The sequence below is a fragment of the Chiloscyllium plagiosum genome, chromosome 7, assembly GCF_004010195.1.
Source record: "Chiloscyllium plagiosum isolate BGI_BamShark_2017 chromosome 7, ASM401019v2, whole genome shotgun sequence".
In the NCBI taxonomy this organism is placed as follows: Eukaryota; Metazoa; Chordata; class Chondrichthyes; order Orectolobiformes; family Hemiscylliidae; genus Chiloscyllium; species Chiloscyllium plagiosum.
In genome coordinates, this window is record NC_057716.1 from 111,027,542 (window position 1) to 111,041,557 (window position 14,016).

Here is a 14,016-nt window from a genome sequence, read left to right on the forward strand (position 1 = left end):
GAATACACTTCCCAAGACAAACTACCAATAAGCTTCCTCGACCAGATAAACACAGCTGTCCCAAAGGCTGAAGTGTAATCTAATACCCCAGTGATATCAAAGCGACATGAAGCTCAGGTCAGCCAGTGAAGCACCAGATACCTTGCTCACCTCTGGAGAGCACCAATGGTATCACCTTACAGCCAAGGATAGGGACATTCTCAAATACCAACGAAGATAGCTGGAACACCCTGATTCCAATCTAGAACTGATTAATGCTGCCGGATGCTTGATTGAGTCCAGATTGTATCAATCACGGCCAGAGTTTGTGCCGTAACCCGGATCCAGCCAGGGGAGAGCCGGACGGGCAAGGGAAGCCTGGCAAAATAGAATGAGAGACTGCTGATTAAATTTTTCGCATCAATCCTAAGAGATTCCTCAGCTTGAAGGAAATTGACAGGGGCTCCACCAGTTCACTTTTTTCTCTGTCTTGTGGTTTCTGATCATTTGCTTTGGATGTGTCTGCTTGTTTTGCGGTTGCTGACTGCATGTCTTGTCAGTTTCAAGTGTCTCGTCTTAGTGTGTTTATCCATCAGACAAGTGTTTGTTTACAGTGCGGTGCGCGATTGTGCGCTCAGTAATCCTTTATTGCTTGACCTGTCAATCACTCACTGCTTGTGTGTTCTGTGAGTACTCCCTCTGTCTTTCCTCTAAAGCTGAAGTGCAATGCTAAGCAGTCAACGCAGGACGTCCAGTACGCCATGGGGGCAGGGAATTCCACCCACTGCTGGGATGTGCTAGCTGGGCAACCCCAACTATGTGGTGAAAAAAGCCCAGGACCGAAATTGTCCAAGACGATATTGAGGAGGCATGTAAGTTTAGATTCCCTACAATGTCGAAACAGGCCCGTCGACCCAACCAGTCCACACCGACCCTCAGAAGAGTAAGCCGTGCAGACCCATTTCCCTCCCACGAATGCACCTGACACTATGGGCAATTTAGCACGGCCATTTCACCTGACGTGCACATCTCTGTGATTGTGTGAGGAAACCGGAGCACACGGAGGAGTCCCAGGCAGACATGGGGAGAATGTGCAAACTGCACACAGACAGTCGCCCAAGGCTGCAATCGAACCTGTGACCCTGGCGCTGTGAGGTAGCAGTGACAACCACGCCGCCCTGTAAATGCGTGAACTTCCAAATAAAGATATGAGATTCTCTTGTTATACCTGGTTCACTGGCAGACACTATGCTGAAAGAGACAGGGGATGGCGGTTACATTACCCACTTTACAGGAAAAGTGCAGCAGGTCAGGCAGCATCCAAGGAGCAGGAGAATCGACGTTTCGGGCATGAGCCCTTCTTCAGGAATGAGGAAAGTGTGCCCTGCATGCTTACATAAAAGGTCGGGAGGAGGAACTTGGGGGAGGGGTGTTGGAAATACGATAGGTGGAAGAAGGTTAAGGTGAGGGTGTAAGGCCAGAGTGGGGGTGGGGGCGGAGAGGTGAGGAAGAAGGTTGCAGGTTAGGAAGGCGGTGCTGACTTCGAGGGTTGGGACTGAGACAAGGTGGAAGGAGGGGAAATGAGGAAATGGAAGAAATCTGAGTTCATCCCTTGTGGTTGGAGGGTTCCTAAACAAAAGATGAGGCGCTCTTCCTCCAGCCGTCATGCTGCTATGGTCTGGCGATGGAAGAGTCCAAGGACCTGCATGTCTTTGGTGGAGTGGAAGGGCGAGTTGAAGTGTTGAGCCACGGGGTGTTTGGGTTGGTTGGTCCGGGTCCCCAGAGGTGATCTCTGAAATGTTTCACAAGTAAGCGGCCTGTCCTCTTTGGATGCTGCCTGACCTGCTGCGCTTTTCCAGCAACATATTTTCTGCTCTGATCTCCAGCATCTGCAGACCTCACTTTCTCCTCAAAGAAATTAACAGGGCACCAACTATCAGTTTCCCCGCATTATGAATGGGTCCACTCTCCTGTATAAGACCAGGATCCACGCAGAGGTCTGGGCCATGCGACAAGATGCCCCAGACCCGTTGAATTGACTGCTCACGTTCTACAATTGGGTCCTCGAAATTTCCTGTATATACAACTGTCTGTCCCAAGATGTGCAGACCATATTACAACTTGCGCATATAACCCACTGGGTGACCATTAGCCCTGTTATTGAAATCCCCATCCAACCCTAGGACACCGCTTCAGACTGGGTAAAAATGGCTGGACAGCACCGTGAAGGATGCAATAACGGCCAGTGCAAGAGTGCACGCCGAATTTGGGCTGTTATCCAGTGTCTGCAGAGCAGCTAAGAACTTGCTCGATGTCATTGTCCGCTTTAGGGAGGTCGGGGACTCCTCGTCCGACATTCCATTAGCAGAGAACGAAAAGCTTGCCGTGCAGACCTTACTTATGCTCACGTTTTCACGTTGCACAATCAAACGACGAGCTGGACGGACACTTTAATTTATCTTAGTAACTTGAACGGGAATGGGCTGTTCACTACACCAAAACGGACGGGGGCATTCGACTGCCTCGCGCAACCCGACAACAACAGGGACACTACCAGGGCAGTACGGCAAATTAGGGCAATTTAAAGAAGGCAGTGCTGGAACAGCGTGAAATTGGAACACTGAGTGAGACAGTGCTGGTACAGGCAATGTCGCCCAGGGCCATCTACCCTCTCCCTCTCCCCTCAGGCACGACAGCAGTCCACCGCACAACAGAGGCAGCTTCAACAGGCTGCCTATACTGTGCCTAATCCCTTCCCCCGTGCTCCAGAAACTAACTACAGCTATCGTGAGTGGGAGCTTTCATAGGCGATGTCAATATGTCTCTCAAACGCCCCGTCTGAAATTCCAATAATGGATGTGGAGATGGTGAGCTGCTCATTTATATTGTGGTGGATTCTGGGTCTGTCCAACCGTCTACGGCTCCCAACTCGGAAAATTACATGAGTTACAAGACCCTCTGCACTATAGGGTTTTCAGGAGTACGCATAACAGAGCCACTCTCCTAACCCATTAACTCCAGTATTGAACCTGCCACTGTGACTGATGCTGCCATTATATCAGACTCTTGCCCAGTCGCCCTCCTGAGCCGGCAGACCTTGTGTAAATTGAATGCCAGTATCCACTGTTCCTCGGAGGGTCTCACATTAGAGAATCCGGACGTCCATTATTCCATGCTGCGGGCAGTAATTTCACACAGCCCTGAACCCTCTGACCAGGTAAGCTCCTGATGCTCTTGGTCATGCTCCAATTCACCTATCTGCGCTCTTCTCGAACCTTACTTGCCCTGTTGTCAATGGCCCCTTTCTGTAGATAGTTCTCTGACTCCTTCCTGCCAGAGGGGTGCAAAATTGACGGTATCGACTTGTCATGCATCCCACCAGAATTAATTGAAAATCACGACACACCACGGTGACATGTAGTAACAAAGTAGATTCTTGTGAATTCTAAGGTCTTCAAGGTGACCTAATTAATAAATGCGGGTGAAATGATATTGTTATATCTCTGCACTGACAGGTGAAGTGACGTCAAGCTGCTATCTGTTTTCTCCATGAGTTTTGATCATTCTGGCTCTCCTCTGATTGCCTGAGGATGAGTGGGTGCCTATAAACTGGGAGCTTTCTGCGTGGTTTCTGGTGTAATTTTCAGAGTGGATGAGGAGCGGCTGTTGGTCACGGGAAGTGCCTGTGAGCCCCCAACCCCCACTCCCCCGAAACAGCACCACTCCCCATAATGCAATTCCTGCAGTCAGCAGCAGCTGATCTACCCTGTCAGGGCACACTGGATCCTTCTTAAACAGACCTTTTGGAAGGACAGTCTGTTGCCATGAATTTGGCAATGGCTGGATATAATGTGTTTTGCTTTCAATTTCACTTTCATCTCTGGCCACATGTAAGTTCTTAACTTTAACCTTGTAACCCTTCCAGAAAATGTCCACTCGCTGATCCCTTTTTGTCAACTTAACCAGGTTCCCCACACGTACTCACCACCTCAGCAATCTCTACCTGAACTTGCCCACATTGACTTACTGATCTTCTCCAGCCTTGATAGAACAGGGACTGTTCCTATGCCCAAACAGCCTGCAGGAACTTTAGTAAATCAGCGAGCAACCTGAATCTAATTGATGGTAAATATTTGTTAGTAGCCAATGTCTCTCCAGAGCTGTTGTTTGAAAGTATATGTAACAGCCTTTAAATATGATTGCTGCATTTTATGAACCGGAACATCCTCTGTCCACATTGATTGAACGACGCCCCCCTGCTGACCGACCGTTTAATTAACCAGTTCGGACAATGTTGCATTCAAGACTTTTCCTACCCTGCCCACGCGGCCACACCTCCTGATTCCAATCCTGGTCCCAGTATTTCATAGCTTCCAGTATTACTTTGGCACTTTTGCTCAATTCCACCACAACCTCCATTCCGATCTATTTCTTTCTGCTTCCAAGGAACTTTGGGCAAGAAAGTTGGAATGCAGAGGTTCTGTTTTGCACCCTTATCATTGAGATATCTCATCATTCCTGCACTTCCATTTTGTTTTCATTCCCTCTGGTTCCCCTCTTTTTTCTTTGTCACTAAATCCTTTTAATTGCTGCATTTTTAATTTCTGACTAAAGCAGATGGAACTCAGACAAAGTAAGAGTCTACAGCAGATTGAGAGTATTTGTTAACTTGCAATATAATAAGTAAAGTATGATTAGGATTCATTAAAATTTACGCATAACACTTATTGATGTTGAAATGTAAAGTCCACTTTCCCCCTTATGGACACGAAGTATTTTCCTCGATTTAATTTTCATATTTCAGATTCCAGTACAATCAGTTCAGTTCAAATGGGTAAAGACAGCTAGAGTCGCTGTAGTCACTGCACTCCAACCTGATTTTGTCACGTGAGAACTTCAGTTTCTCTCCCCAGTGCTCTCTCTATCTGAGCAACTTTCTCTGATTTCCGTTCCTTCACGTTTCAGCGGCCGTGCTCTGTGGGCAATACTATTGCGTGTTGTTGAATCTCCAGCTCGAGTTGAGAGGGGGTTATCTCCCATTGTGAAGTCAGAGACCCAGCCGCAGGGTGCTGAGACTCAGGGACAGGCCCCACAGCGCAGCCTCTGTAGAATCTCCATGTCTCAGTGTTCCCCAAGGGCCAAGGCACGACCAGGAAGGAGTCACTGTGGGCCTCACTATAGGCTGCACAGAGGGACACTGACAATTACACGCAGAGCTTGAACAGCCAGTTCCAAGGGAACCGATGTAACTACTGTGCCCAGTGACTTTGCTTGGGAATTTAACCTGCGTGTGTTTAGGACAGGAATTCTTCCACTGGGTTAAATCCAGTCATTCAAAAGGGTCGAATATCTACTGTACGAATACCTGGCATACTGCCGAACACCTAATGGAGAGAATCATTTACACCAGGTTTTAGTCGATTGTACAACCAGAGAATTACAATGAAAAGCATATGTATTTCTCTGCATTAACTCATTCAGAAAGGAATCATTCCATTGGTCAGGTATTTGTTGGAGAAGCACAGGCTGGCTGTGCATGTCAGGCCCCTGCACAAACCTGGACATAGACTCTGTGATAATTAACTGGGGACCTGAAAACTCTGATCGGGAGTCCTTCCTAAAGAATGTGGCCTTCACTGTCTGTGCTGTCACTTATTCCTCACGAAAAGGTTGTAGAGTGTGAGCTTATTTCCTTAACCACTACAGATTACTGGAATATTTGTCCCTGGGTCAGCACTTTCAATCATGGGGATGGATTGGAAAGAATGAAACTTTTCAGATAGGGAATCTAATGGGACTTTCAAAAATCATGACACCCCTGGGAGAAACTGGTCCCCAAATATAACGTTCAAGAATGAGACAACACAGGCTGAAATTATCTGCAAAAGTAACAGATGTATAGTAAGAGATGTTTTATGTTCACACAATGCTTGGTTTTTGTGTAGAGGGCCCTGCTGGAGTTCTGATCGAGGCGGCTCCAACCGACGCTTTTAACAGGGAACTAGGTCATTATTTGAATTTGACTGAGGGGTGGAGAGTCAATGGACAGAACAGAGTGTCACAGTTATTTAGTTTCTAAATCTCAAATTCCCACGTTGTCAATGAGGACTTGGTCACTGACATCAAGAGATGTCAGCATGCTGACGCTTGGCTTGGGAGTCTTGGTTGTGGACATCGAAATTTACTCACTGTCAACCTCCAGAAAACAGGACATGTCTTCAGAATATGCAGATGACACAAATTGACAATGCAGGAAACAGGGAAGCGTAGAGTAGCAGAATTTACGAGAACACATGCAGAAGTTATTTCTATTCGGTCTGAGGATGCAAGTGGTCCATAGGACTCCTGATATCCTCACAATGAACTCGTCAGAGCCAGACTTCCTTATTGTTAGTGGCCAATTAATATGAAGCACAGAATTCCAGTGAAATAGACACGAGAGAGGCGAGAGCTTTATGTTTGTCATAAAGAGCAAAACAGTCACGTAATGACCGTTGGGGAGAGACATTTCCTGTAGTTAATCAAAATCACACTCTGACATGGGAATCCTTCCAGCTACCTGAAGGATTGAGATTTCTTAAGCAATTTCCACGTGAAGCTTATTCAGAATCAGTCACAGATTTTTTAAATCTGCAATCTGACTAGATTGATCCTGAAGGCAGAAGTTTTAGAGACGCTGCAGAGAAGATTTACCACCATGCTATAGGGGAGATGTCAGGGGTGGGTTCTTTACCCAGAGAGTGGTGGGGGCATGGAATGCGCTGCCCGTGGGAGCGGTAGAGTCGGAATCATTGGCGACCTTTAAGCGGCATTTGGATAGGTACATGGATGGGTACTTAATCTAGGTTAGAAGTTCGGCACAACATCGTGGGCCGAAGGGCCTGTTCTGTGCTGTATTGTTCTATGTTCTATGTTCTATATTGCAGCGCTGACGAAAGAATTCGAAGACCTTAGGCTCATCCGAGAGAACGAGATCTTTCTGGACAAGACCTTCAGCGATGTTATTACACCAATCATGCCAGAAGAGAGCAGACGATGAGGAAGGCGGAGAGGAGACAGGTGCAAGAGACCTCGGGAGAAGTACCTGTCAGGAACAAATTGAAGCTTTTGGAAGCAGAGACTGATGACACTGCCAGTTCGCAAGGCGGCCAAGTTTGTCAATCAAAAGTTGCCGCAGAGGCAGAGCGGAAGAGTCGGACATCGCACAGAGCCGTGGTAATAGGGGACTCCATCGTGAGAGGAACTGACCGGGGTTTTTGTGGCAGCAGACGGGATTTAAAGATGGTGTGTTGCCTTCCTGGTGCCAGGGTGAAAGACATCGTGGACAGAGTGCAGGAAATCCTCAAGGACGAGAGTTAAGAGCCAGAGGTGGTGGTACATGTCGGCACAAATGATGTCGGGAAGAAGAGGAGGAGCATACTATCCACCTTCTAAAATGCATCACTTCGCGTTTATCCAGGTTGAACCCCATGTGCCATTTCTCAGCCCAGATCTGCATCCTATCTATGTCGCGTTGCAGCCTGAAGTAGCCGTTTATACTGTCGACAATACCTGCAACCTTAGGGCCATCTGCAAACTTACTAACCCACTCTTCAACCTCCTCATCCAAGTCATTTATAAGAACTACAAAGAGCAGAGGCCGAAGAACAGAGCCCTGCGGGACCCCAATCAACATGTCCTCCAGGGAGAATATTTTCCATCTACAACCACTCTCTGCCTTCTGTCAGCCAACCAATTCTGAACCCAGATCGCCAAATCTCACTGTATTCCATACTTCCTGTCGTTTTCTACTCTACTCTTCATTTCTCTTCATCGACTCTTCATTTAAACAGGTTTGATCACTGGCTCCAAGTCATAACCCTCCCATTCATCTGCTTCCCCTGCCCTTCCATTTCTTCGTTGTCATGTCTTTGGAATGTACTTTGTTTAGAGGTTTTGGTAAATTTGTACAGTGCATCTTGGAGGCTGTCATTGAGTTACACCATGCAGAAGGACTGGTTAGTACTTACAAACAGTCTCTAACAGACTCATTAAAAGGCAGAGCTCATAGGAACAGCTGAAACAAAAATAAACCAGGTTTCTTCAGGATTAAAGCACCTATCACTGCCGCGAACAGAGAGCTCTTGAGCAGTTTAAAACTTCCCTGTATCTTGTTCAGAGTCCCAAGCTGTTGAACAGCTGAAACAAAAATAAACCAGGTTTCTTCAGGATTAAAGCACCTATCACTGCCGCGAACAGAGAGAGCTCCTGAGCAGTTGAAGACTTCCTTGTATCTTGTTCAGAGTCCCAAGCTGTATAGTTGCCTGAGAACCAATCACATCGTTGCTGGTAGCAGACAGCCTTTGTCAGTGGTGAACCAGTGGCCAATAATCAATGAGCTCCTTGTCACAAACAAAGGTTGCATCTGTGTATAACCCCGTTCATCTCCAATCACATTTCAATTATTAGGTCACTATCAGGTGAATTGCTGTCAAACCTTGCAGCTGTCCTCCACTTTCGATCTGTTTATAAGGTCGCTCTTTTCACATTTTAGTCCACAATTACACTTCATCCTTTTTTTAAAAAAAATGTTTATATATATATTCGCCCTGAGAAAACTAAAATGCCATTTCAAAAACGCATTTACTTGCAAAATACATGATGCACAATTTTTATAGCAACTGCAGTCTATTTATTATTTCTCCCTTCTTGCAATGTTATCCAACCTTCACATTTCTTAAAGCTTTTACGTATTTCACCATTTGTATTTTAGGGCAATATATCTGAATTCTCATTAGGTTTTCTAGTGATGTATATAATAAAATGGTTACAACAAACGACACCATCAAAAGATGTTGCATTGTTAATTTGAAATTTTTAAAGAAGGCCAGTGGATTACAATCTGTGTAATTTTGTATTTCATTGTTCTTTGTTAGGTGGTCTTCGAAGTGCTAAAGATCTAACAGCAATCCCAAAGTCCCCTTTCCTGTGGAAGAGGACTTTTCCAATGATCAGTATTGATTGTAGTAGAAATATCCTTCAGGTTCTCAATTCCTAATTCATCATCCTGGAACAACGTCGACCCAATTCAGAAGCATCAGCGGCCATTTTGAAAAGACTCGAAAACGCAGGGATGGTAAAATAGGTTCATCGATTCAAATTGCTTTCATCCTTTCAACATTAACCTCGCACTCTACTAACTAAACTACCTTATTCTTATTTCGTTCAAAAACTTGTTGAAGGCGCAGCTGTTCAGACAAACTTCTGGACAAATTTCCCATAAAGTCAAACAATGCAAAAATCTATTAAATTCTCATTTACTTTTAGGATCAAGAAATTCTAATAGTATCACTTTTGCTGTCTCCATAAACATCTGTGCGCTTGTGTGCGTATGTCTGTGTGACTGTATCTGCACGTGTGTTTCTTTAAGGCGATATGAGTGCTTCTGTCTGTATGTGTCTCTGCAATCTCTCTGTATCTGTGATTGTGTCTGAGTATCTGTACGTATTTCCGTCTGTCACACGCACAGAGACAGGCACAAAACACACACACACGTACACACGTGCACACGCACGTGCACACACACGTACACACACACGTTTAAACATCACCAAAAGCAATGTATCACTTCAAGCCCAAGATTAATAGACAGAGGTACAGATGTATTGGTTTTTAAACCACATTTTAATTGTTACAATCCCGAAAATAACAGAGAGCCAGTTGCACAGAGGTACAGACCCAGAGATACATAAACATGGAGACACACACTAATACACACAATGAGACACAAACACACTCACATAAGCACAGATAGTCAGGCAGAGATAGATGGGTAGACACACAGAATCACAAAGACAGGAACACACGATAATACACACACACATTCAGAGAAACACATGAATAAAGCCAAACAGATTCAGTGTGCAGTAACTGACACTGCGCTGTGTCTAACCATCTGCAGCACAATCTGTGTCCCATCAGCTCGTTCCCAGTTTTTACAGATGAAATGTTGATGAGAAAGTGGAACAGTCGCGTGAGGTCTCTCAGCATAATACCCGTGAAAAGGTGAATCTAGTTAAAAGATCATGGTCATTTGAGCAACTAACAGACTTGTCCACTGGATCACTGGATGTCCAGTTGTGAAATGGATTGATGATGATGGCAAGTAGTTATGATCCCCATAATTAGGTAGAATTAACTTGCAGTGCAGCTTGCTCAGCACCACAGTCCCTTACATCATTATGGGTTTATCTAGATAAAATGAATGGCAGCAGTTCAAGACGCTAACTCATCGTCAACTTCGCCAGAACAATTATATCTGAGTAGTACGTGGTAACCCAGCGGTAATGAGCCAAACACATTAATGAACCACAAAATAAAGGTCACTGTTTGAAACCCACGTGCTCCAATGCTGAGCTTTTGAATACATTGTGTCCATATTTGAGAAAATTGAAAAACGATTTCATTTGAATTCATCAAATTCTGAACAGGCTTCAGAGGGTAGATGGTGAGAAATTGATCCTGTGGGTCTGGGTATCTAAAACACTATAACACAGTCTCAGGAGTTGCGGAAAGGCTCAGCAGGTCTGACAGAATCTGTGAAAAGAAGTCAGTGTTAAAGTTACACCATTTACAGATCTTTTGGTTATTAGTGACAGCACCCTCAGTGTAAGGGGCAGGTTATTTGGGAATGAGATGAGGAGAGAGCATTTAACTCTAAGGCCTCTAAGTCTTTAATATTCTCTGTCCCTGACGATTGTTGATGCACCCTCATTGAGTGCATTTCAGATTGGAAGGCACAGATTGCTGGTTTCTCAGGGAGTCACGGGATATGTGGATTGCACAGGAAACTGGATATGAAATCTAAGTCTAGCTTTGATTGGATTGACTACTAGAACAGACTGAACATTTTAAACAGGCTGTATAGACCTCTCATTCTTTCTTCAGCGTTAACCCCATTCCAATTGTTCACTAATTATTACTTTTCTAACTTCCTACCGCTCTGCTGAATTCCCCTACTCTCATAACACATGAGCTAACCGTTCCCTTCTCTCGGCAGATATTGCATGACCTTATCAGATTCCTCTGAATGGCCTGTGTTTATTTCAGAGAGAATTATAACTCCCTATTTCTGTTTCTGTGAGAGGAAACATTCTCCAAACCGTTTCCTTTAATTCTATTTGTTCACAGAGAAAGGAGGCATTGTTCTGTCCAAATGCATTACATGCTCATGAGGGCATCAATATATTGTGATGATTTTTAAAATAAAATATATTAAACATAATGAAATTCATGATGAAAACACGAGACCAAATTCGATCTGTAAGGGGCACGAATTCAGTCATACGAGGTGAAATTGAGTGTCAAAATTAGAATAATGCAGGAAAAGCACAGCAGGACAGGTAGCACCCGAGAAGCAGGAGAGTCGACATTTCGGGCAAAACACCATCATCGGGAATGAGGCTGGGAGCGTCCATCGTGGACAGAAAAATGGGAGGGAGTGGGGCTGCGGAGAAGGGAGCGAGAGCGCAATTGATGGATGGAGGTGGGTGTAAAGGTGATTGGTCGGAGAGGACGGTGGAGCGGATAGGTGGGAAGGAAGATTGGCAGGTAGGACAGGTCATGAGGATGGTGCCGAGCTGGCAGGATGGAACTGGGATAAGGTGGTCGGAGGAGGAAATCAGGTAAATGGTAAAGGCCACATTGATGCCCTGGGGTTGGAGGTTCCTGAGGAGGAAGATCAGGCGTTCTTCCACCAGGCGCCGGGTGGCGAGTGAGTGGTGATAGAGAAGTTCCACGTCCTGCATGTCCTCGGCAGATTCGGAGGGGAATTCAATTCTCCCTCCGTCAGTTGTTGTTCTGTATGTTGCTCCTGACCCATCAAAACACAGATCTGAGTGAATGCACAAACAACCTCTCTCTATACATTTCACTCAGAATAATGTCAATAACAGGACGGATTAAAACAAAATGCTAACTGTGTTCAGTGCTGGACGTAGGGAATCATGTTACTGTAGAGCCTTTACAGCACTGAGATCAGGCTTTCGGCCCATCATTCACAAACCAGTCTGCGCTCCCTCTTGAAACCTCTCCAATTACCCAGATCCCTGTCTGATTGGACACTGTGTGTGTGGAGTTTGCACATTATCCCCGTGTCTGCGTGAGTTTCCTCCGGGTGCTCCAGTTTCCTCGCACAGTCCAAAGATGCGCAGGTTAGGGTGGATTTGCAACGCTCAATAGTCAGTAGTGTCCAGGTGAGTGTGGGTGATATGGTTATCCATGAGAAATGCGGGGTTACAGGAATAGCGTAGAGGGTGAGACTTGGTGGGATGTATGATGAGCTGAATAGCCTGTTTCTACACTGTAAGAATTTTATGATCCTATATTCCATCCCATCTATATCTGTGGATGAAGAGGACTATCACCTGATCAACTATCCCCTTCAATGGGTCAACGTTTGTTTTCTATCTGACAAAGAACTGCAGATGTTGCAGATCTGAGTGACAGCACAAAAATTGCTGGGAAACTCAGCAGGTCCGGCAGCATTTGTGGGGAGTGAACCTTTTGGATCCAGTGATTGTTCTTAAGGGCTGAAGGCTTGTGATTCTGATGTTTTCAGACCTGTTGACGTTTTACAAGCAATTTCTTGTTTTGCTTTCAGCCCCAGTTCAGTTGGTGACTATCACGGCCTTGTTGTGTGTGTTTGGGAAAAGGGGCAGCTTATCAGCTAGCGCGGTGGTGGTGTGGTGGTGAACATAGCTGCCTTCCAAGCAGTTGATCTGGGTTCGATTCCCAGCCATCGCCGTGTTGTGGCATTTCCTGTAGTTTTGCAAGGAAAAGTCTTTCGCACCAACGTTGCATTCTGTGGCGAAATGGATTTGTCAGGTTGCTTCAGTGTTTTCATGGTGATGGTTCCTGTTAATTGCCGTGACAATCCGGGCAGCTTTGCTCGAAAGCTTTCCACTCTGCTGCCCATTGCTTATTTGAATATTGTTCGCAACATAAGGTTCGTTTTGTTTTGTTGGAAAAGTGAGGGATTGCTATTGTCAGAAACTTTAAATAATTACAGAAGCCCCTGGAAATTCGGAACAGATCCAACAGCTTCTATCGTGGACAGGAAGGAGGTTCCAATTTCTTCAAAGTTAAGATACATTTGCACCACAAAACCAGTTGGAAGCTTAAGAATTACAAACATCACATTATACCTTTTCCTCATCCGTTCACGTTTCACAATATCATTCCGGGAGCAGGAAGACCAGTTTTGCGTGGTTTATGCAATGTTACCATATTCGAACATTGACTTTTTCGTAGTTAAATGATGTTTCATTTCGTTCAGTTTTCCAATAGAGTTGGGTTAGTCAACACTTTGCTTTTTGTTTGTGTTACAACGATAGTGCGAAGTAAATTGTGTTTCGGTTCAAGCCTGGAAGTTTCACCAATTGAATTGCATTGTCGTACATTTGCCTTCAGGGGAAAAGAAAAAGGGACCTAGACAATCTTCTTAACTCATAGGAGTTTGATCTGGTTCAAAACCTCCTCAATTTCGGTCAATAAATGTTCCTACAGTCCGCAACAATGATTTTCACAGATTAAAGGAGGATGCACAGACATCGTAATTAATTGTTCTTACCTCGGACATGAGACGTTTGGGAATGATATTCCTCAGACCATCGACTGTCTGCTCAGCTAAGGTTAAAGGCCTGGAATCCGGCAAAATTGGGAACAATGCAATTCCCAGGAGACTGAGAGGTTACTAACAGAGCGGGAGGTGGAGAGTCGGGAACAGAACTACAGGGACATTCCGCTCTGATCACTGACCCTTCACCGTCAGTAAATCCAGTGCCAGGAATGACTGCCATTGGTCAGAATGACAAAATGTTATTATGGAAAATAAAGAGCATGAAAGCAAGGGAAGGTTTAAAGCATGAACCCCACTGGCGATCTGTGGCAAGGGGTCTGTAGAATGCAGGATGAGTTAAGAATAGTGGAATTCTCTCACACCAACTAGCAAAGAAAGGTTGACCCTGAAAGGTCTCGATGGTGAGATTAGATTACAGT

At 45.1% G+C, this 14,016-nt stretch overlaps 1 non-coding gene across 1 annotated transcript; it reads left to right on the top strand.

Moving 5' to 3' along the window:
• Nucleotides 1-12,690: 12,690 nt before the first annotated feature.
• trnag-ucc lies at nt 12,691-12,762 on the top strand. The gene has a single exon. It is a non-coding gene; the product is annotated as a tRNA-Gly (tRNA).
• Nucleotides 12,763-14,016: the final 1,254 nt, after the last annotated feature.